Source organism: Chlorocebus sabaeus, chromosome 1, assembly GCF_047675955.1.
Source record: "Chlorocebus sabaeus isolate Y175 chromosome 1, mChlSab1.0.hap1, whole genome shotgun sequence".
Classification (NCBI taxonomy): Eukaryota; Metazoa; Chordata; class Mammalia; order Primates; family Cercopithecidae; genus Chlorocebus; species Chlorocebus sabaeus.
The window spans coordinates 122103778-122111423 of NC_132904.1; the positions used below are offsets into that span (position 1 = coordinate 122103778).

General features: G+C 50.9%; 1 pseudogene; it reads left to right on the top strand.

The window, feature by feature from the left end:
• Window positions 1–3120: 3120 nt before the first annotated feature.
• On the top strand, window positions 3121–3218 carry LOC119626656 (small nucleolar RNA U13; annotated as a pseudogene).
• Window positions 3219–7646: the final 4428 nt, after the last annotated feature.

Consider the following 7646-nt stretch of genomic DNA (forward strand, 5'->3'; position numbering starts at 1 on the left):
ATGCTCAATTTTAAGAAGAGCTGTGTGCCTACTTTGGTTCTGGAAACCCCACTTATAGCCAGCAAGAATGGCCTTGGATCACAGCCTTCCTGTTCCCAGCAAGCCTCCACAAGCTCCAAGATGGCGGACAGAGTCCTTCTTAGATCCTAGGTGGTAGGTGTCTTGCTTGTAAGCAAGTACCTCCCATTCCTGAGTTCCTGCAGGGAGTTGGTTGTAAAGAAGAGGGATGGGTTTGCCATGTATTCTACCAACATTTATTCAATCTAACTGTTGGCCAGGCTCAGGGTCACACATTGAGATACACCAGCAAGCAAAACATAGTCGTGTCTTTGCTGGAACTTTCATAGCCCTGCCCCTCCTAGCCCCTCATCCCTAGATCAGATACAGTGTGACCCCCACAGTGCTGGCATAAGCACACAACACAGACACCTCACCCAGGGTGGGAGTAGGAGGGTGGCAAAGGGGTTTCTCCATGAAGCTCCTCCAGGGAAGTTGACCTCTGAGCTGAACCTAAAGGATGGGCATTTAGTGAAGTGAATGCAAGGTGGCCAAGGAAGGATCCAGGCTGAGGGCAAACCATATGAAAAGGCCCAGAGGCAAGAACTAATAAGATTCAGAGATTTGTCCTAGTCCACTTGGGCAGCTATCACAACATATCCTACAATGGGTAATTCATAAATAATAGACATGTATTGCTCACAGTTCTAGAGGCTGGGAACTCCAAGATCAAGGCACCAGCAGATTGAATGTCTAGTAAAGGCCTGCTCTCTGCTTCAAAGATGGTACCTTCTCATTGCATTCTCACATGGCAGAAGGTGTACGGCAACCTCTTTCAACCTCTTCCAAGAACACTCATCCCTTTCATGAGGGTAGAATCCACATGATTTAATCACTTTTCCAAAAGCCCCACCTCTTAACACTATCACATTGGGTATTAGGTTCCAACCTATGACTTTAGGGAGGACACCAACATTCAGACCATAGTAGGATTCAGCATGACTTTTTCTGCCTGGATCGTGGAGCGCAAGAAGAGGAACCAGAGCCACTGAGGGGTTTTAAACGGGAGCAACACGATCAGATTTTCCTTTTAGAAGAATCACCTGGGTGACCTTGTGGAAAGCAGATGAGGATGTCAAGGCAGTAAGGAGGCCAGATGGAGGCTGTGGTTGCAGTCCGTGTGGCAGAGACAGGGAGTGCCTGAACCATCATGGTTGCCAGGGTGACGCCAGCAACAAGAAGTGGGTTAAGTCGGATGGCCAGGTTTTTGGATGGAGGTACTGCCCCTCCCACAGATGAGGAGCACCAGGGAAGAGTGCAGTGAGGGACAGAGTGAGTGGTGCAGTCTGGGATGTGAATGAGGGGTACCTGTAGGGCATCCCTCAAATAAGAGGTTGGGCTGATTGGCATGGTCCTTGGGGGACGATCTGGGCTACAGATAGAGATGTGGACATCATGGAGCAGGATGGCATCACCCCAGAGGGTAGAGTAGTGGACCAAGGAGGGAAGCTGGAGGGACCCCACCAACATTTAAGGGACAAACCAAAGAAGGGGACACTGAAGAGGTACCCACAGAGACAGGAGAAAAGCCAGGAGAGTGTGGTGTCGTGGAAGCTAAGGAGGAAGTGATCACAGTACCTGCTGGATTCAGTCCCAAGTAGTTCAGTGTTGGCCTCATTCTCGAAGAGCAGTTTCAGTGGAATTTGAGGTCTGGACATTTGCAAAGAAGAAGTGAATGGGAATAGAAACAGCTGGTAAACTGCCCACTCTGCCTCGAAAGCGGCCTTTGGGGTTGGACGCAGTGGCTCACAGCTATAATCCCACCACCTTGGGAAGCTGAGGTGGGAAGATCACTTGAGCCTACGAGTTCGAGACCAGCCTGGGCAACTTGGCAAAATCCTGTCTCTACAAAAAATACAAAAATTAGCCAAGCATGGTGGCATGCACCTGTAGTCCCAGCTATTAATACTTGGGAGGCTGAGGCAGGAGGATCACTTGAGCCTTGGAGGTTGAGGCTGCAGTGAGCTGTGAGACACACTGTACTCCAACCTGGGTAACAGAGTAAGACCCTGTCTCAAAAACAAAAACAAAACAACAACAAAAATAGTGGCCTTTGTGGAGAAGGATGAAAGGGAGGGAAGAAATGATGGAGGTGGGCCTTATTAATGGCAGGGGAGGAGATGTGCTACCAGAGAGGTAACAGCAGAAGCCCCTGGGGTTAGGGTGGGGGGGCCAGGCCTCAGGCAGAAGGCAGAAGAGGAAGAAGGCGGTGCTGAAAGACAGGAAGGAACTTGCCAGGGATATGGAGGAGGGACAAGTCAACATCCGGGTTGACCCTGTGAGATTCCCCTAGGTGCCAGGCAGTTGCTCCCCCTCCCTTCAGCACGGACATTTCAATCTCAGGGTGAAAGGGAAAAGGCCTTCAAGTGTTTCTCACCCAGAAGCTGCTCCCTTCCACACAGTGAATACTATGTTTATTAAGAAGCACTGAGACCTGTAATCCCAGCACTTTGGGAGTCGGAGGTGGGCAGATCACCTGAGGTCGGGAGTTTGAGACCAGCCTGACCAAATGGAGAAACCCCGTCTCTAGTAAAACAAAATTAGCTGGGCATGGTGGCGCATGCGTGTAAACCCAGCTACTCAGGAGGCAGAGGCAGGAGAATTGCTTGAACCCTGGAGGCGGAGGTTGCAGTGAGACGAGATTGCACCATTGCACTCCAGCCTGGCCAACAAGAACGAAACTCCGTTTCAAAAAAAAAAAAAAAAAAAAAAGGCACTGAGCAACTCCCCTGTCCTCCCACAGGGCTCTACTTCCCCACTGAGCTGTGCAGAGCTGGGACCAAGCCTTCTTCATCCTTGCGCGACACTCAGCTGTCCCAACGCTTGGCCCATACTTGGCGCAGTCAAGTCCTGTTTATCTGAGTGTTCCTCCAGTGTCCCTCTCCTCTGGCTGGAGCCTGAAGAACCAACCCTGGCCTCGCGGAATTTTTACTTTAAAATGGGACCTAAGCAGCCAGAGCACAGGCTCTTTACAATGAAAAGCACTACTGCCTTTGAGGGATGGAGGTGGGAAGGGCTGGGTTAAGCAAAGCTTTCCTGAATAAGCTGCAAAAATGGGCCTTGATCCCTTTGTAGTTCATAAGCATGATATTGGGGTGTTCACGCACATGTGTGAGATGTGCCTCCCTTAAACCTTGTTAAGGGTTGTTACCCATGTGATGTGAAAAAAAAAAGAAAAAGGAAACAAACAAACAAACAAAATAGGCCTTGCTAGAAGAAGGGCGTTTTGCAGAGCAGAGTTGGGCAAAAGGAGGGCCCTGGGTGGAGGTATACTTGGTAGAGTCAAAGCAAACTGGGCATTTGGGTGCAGGGCCAGGTGCCTGATCTGCTTTATGTAGACTCATTTAATCCTTGCAAGAACACCAGCGTTCCATCTCTCCAAGCTTCATGTCTCCGTAATTTGATGAGGGACGCAAGCCTAGAAAAGTCACGTGACTTCACCAAGGCCACACAACCAGTAAGTGATGAGCGCTGGTTGTGAACTCAGGCAGTTGACTCCAGAGCCCGCCCAGGATGGGCAGCTCATCCGCTTTGATAGTCTGGTGAGAAGAGGAGGAAATCAGACTGGAGGGGGAGATCATGAATCTTACATGGCCTAATTAAACTACCTCCACACTCCAGCATTTCGTGCACAGAGTTTGAGGATAGTGTTTTCCAAACTGGCATGCCCTGTAGCAAGATGCTCAGGAAGACATTCACATTTCTTGTAGAGTGAAACAAGTGTGGGGAATGCTCCGTTCCCTTCTCCCCAAGGTGCTTCACAGCGTTCACCAACATCTGAAGAGCTCTAAGAAGTGGGAGGCAAAGGCATCTCTTTCACCCAGGACTTCCAAGCTTCTTGCCTACACCAAGCTGTTTGCAGCGGCTCTGCAGCATCCTGCAGCGCCGTTCATAACGCCCATGTGGGATCACTGCTTAGAGGAGCAAAGAAAGCACTTTGGCATGAGGCGGGGTTTCCATCCTCGTCGGCATCAACCAGTGTCTGGGACAGGAGCTGGTGGCCGCTGCGGCCTGCCTTCCCGGCTGCTGCCCGGGTCTGCCCTCCTACACTGCAGCCCCGTACACCCCTCGCTGTGTGTGACCCTTGGAAAAGTCGTTCCATCTCTTCAAGCTTCATGTTTCTCAATTGTATAAAAGGAAAAAGGTACGAACACGCCCCTTGCAGGGTGTTAGGAGGATTAAATGGGTGGAATAGGGTGGGTTTTTTTCCTTCTCCCCCACCTAGAACAAAACCCAGGCTTTAGGTTGTCACGGTGGGCGCCGGGGAACCCTGGCCACAAGCTCCTCTCCGAGTTGCTGCGGACCGCCCCGACGCAGCTAGCGTGGAGGACGGGCGCCCGGAGTCACACAGAAGCCAGGCTGGCGAGGGCTCGGGCTGCGGTGGACACAGGGGCTGCCCCGCCCCGCGTCTCCCGCAGCCCGATCGTGCCCCAGCGCCTCCAGGGTCTGGACTGGGCCGGGCTGCGTGGGAGGGGCGGTGCGGCGGGCGGCGCTTCCGGGGAGCGGGGCCTGTGCGCTGCTCGTCCCCGGGGAGCCCGCGCAGCCCGCGTCGCGACTGGGCCCGCGCACAGGTGAGCCCGGGGCGGGGTCGCGGGGGACCGGGAGGCGCGGCGGGACTCCGTGGGGTGGGCGGGGCGGAGCGCGGCCGGCCTGAGCCCCGGAGTCCCGGCCCCACCGAGAGCCGCGGGGGTCCGCGCCGCCTCCAGCCCGGCCTTGCCCTGCCGGCGGCACATCCGCTTCCCTTCGCCTTCACCTTTTTGGCACCCGCAACACGCAAGCGGCATGAAAGAGCCCTCCGAGGAGGCTGTCACTTTTCTGTCGCGAAGAAGCTGGCGCGGGGCGGCTCCCCTTTCGCTTGCCTCGCTGGAAGAGCCTGGCGGTCAGTGCGTTGTGGATGTCGTTTCTGCTCACACTCTGCTCCGGTCGCAGCCTCTTCCTCTGCTCTTCGGGTTGTCATTGTGGCAGTGATTCAGCAAGTGCGTAACATGAGTTAGGGTGAGGGACCTATCGAGGCATGACACCACAGTCATTTAATAAGCAGCTACACACTGGCTGGGCAGCCACTGTGCCAACGACTAGGGTGACCGCGGTGGACCAGACAGATCCAGTTCTCTGGTCCCCAGGGGACAGACAGGTACGTTAGAATCACAGCACACCCGAGAAGTGCAACCGAGAGGGGGAAGTGTGGAGAACTCCGGTTGAAACACCAAACCTAGGGGACACCAGGGTCAGGAATGACTCAGAGGGAACCACATCTCCTTAGTTTTTAGATTTAAGAGTTCATATGTAGGCACACAAATCACAAGTGTACAGCTCAACCATTTTCCATAACACGCACATTTCCTGATTCAGAGCAATAAATAAAACATTACTACATCCCTGGCTTCTAACGCCATAAAATAGGTTTGCCTGTTTTCCATTTTCCATCCATGGAATCATACATCACGTACTTTTTTTTTTTTTTTTTTGAGATGTAGTTTCGCTTTTGTCGTCCAGGCTGGAGTGCAATGGTGCAATCTCGGCTCACTGCAACCTCTGCCTCGCGGGTTCAAGTGATTCTCCTGCCTCAGCCTCCCGAGTAGCTGGTTTTACAGGCGCTTGCCACCACGCCCGGCTAACTCTTGCATTTTCAGTAGCGACGGGGTTGTACCATATTGGCCAGGGTAGTCTCGAACTCCTTCAGGTGATCCGCCTGCCTCAGCCTTCCAAAGTGCTGGGATTACAGGCATGAGCCACTGAGCCCGGACCTTCATGTACTCTTATGTGTGTGACATCTGACATTCAATATGTTTTGTGATATTCACCCATGTTTCGTTAGCAGTTTATTCTTGTTGGTGTATAATATTCCACTGTATGGCTAGACCACAATTTATCCATTCAACTGGACACGGGTTGATGGACGGTCGTTTCCACTGTGGGGTTATTTTGTATCTTGCTGCTATAGATATTCTTGTGTCTTTTGGTAAACATCTGTAAGCAGGCCGGGCACAGTGGCTCATGCCTGTAATCCTAGCACTTTGGGAGGCCACGGCAGGCAAATCACAAGGTCAGGAGTTCGAGATCAGCCTGGCCAATATGGTGAAACCCCGTCTCTACTAAAAATACAAAAATTAGCCAGGCGTGGTGGTGGCTGCCGGTAGTCCCAGCTATTCAGGAGACTGAGGCAGGAGAATCGCTTGAACCCAGGAGGCAGTGGTTGCAGTGAGCCGAGATCACGCCACTGCACTCCATTTTGGGCGACAGAGGCAGACTCCATCTCAAAAACAATAAAATAAAAAAATTTTTTAAAAAATCTGTAAGCACTGCTGTATGAGTATATTCCTAGGACTGAAATTGCTGATGTGTGTATGCTCATCTTTCATCTATGGTGCCAAACACTTCTCCGAAGTAGCTGTATGGTTTACATGCCCACCGGCAGTGTTTGAGTTCCCATTCCTGCACACTCTTACCACTACTTGGCAGTTTTTTTCTCTGTAGCCATCTGGCTGCGTGCCCAGCAGTGATGCATTGAGGTTTTACTTTGCATTTCTCTGATGACTAATGAACTGTTTTTATGTCTATTGCTCATCTGAATATTCTTTTTGTGAAGTGCCTGCTCAGTTCTTCTGCTCATTTTTCTGTCGTCTTCTTACTAGTTCCATTGAGTTCTTGAAATATTTGTGATATAAGACATTTATTGGATATGTGTGTGTGTGTCTGTGTGTGTGTGTGTGTATATATATATATATTTTTTTTTTTTTTTTTTTTTTTGAGACGGAGTCTCACTCTGTCACCCAGACTGGAGTGCAATGGCGCGGTCTCAGGCTCACTGCAACCTCTGCCTCCCGGGTTCAAACGATTCTCCTGCTTCAGCCTCCTAAGTAGCTGGGATTACAGGCACCCTCCACCATACCCAGCTAATTTTTGTATTTTTAGTAAAGAGGGGGTTTCACCATGTTGGTAGGGCTGGTCTCAAACTCCTGACTTCGTAATCCGCCCGCCTGGGCCTCCCAAAGTGCTGGGATTACAGGTGTGAGCCACTGCGCCTGGCCCTGGATATATATTTTTAAACATTTTCTCCCTTGGGAGATTGCCTTTTCAGTCTCCTATTTATGTCTTTTGATGAAGAGAAGTTATTCATTCTAATGTTTTTTTATTTTACCATTTTTCCCCTTATAGTTGTATTATTTGAGTCTAGTTTTTAAAAAATCTTCCCTAGCAAGAAGGCTCAGATAAAAGTAAAATTAAAGCTGGACGTGGTGGCTCATGCCTGTAATCCCAGCACTTTGGGAGGCTGAGGTAGGTGGATCACTTGAGGTCAGGAGTTAGACCAGCTTGGCCAACAAAGGAAGATCCTGTCTGTACCAAAAAAAAAGAAAAAAAAAGAAAAAAATAAATTAGGTAGGTGCGGTGGCTCACGTCTATAATTCCAGCTACTCTCGAGGTTGAGATGGAAGACTGCTTGAGCCTTGGAGGTTGAGGCTGCAGTGAGCTGTAATCACAACACTGCACTCCAGCCTGGGTGACAGAGCAAGACCCTGTCTGAAAAAAAAAAAAGTCGGGCACGGTGGCTCATGCCTGTATGCAATCCCAGCACTTTGGGAGGTTGA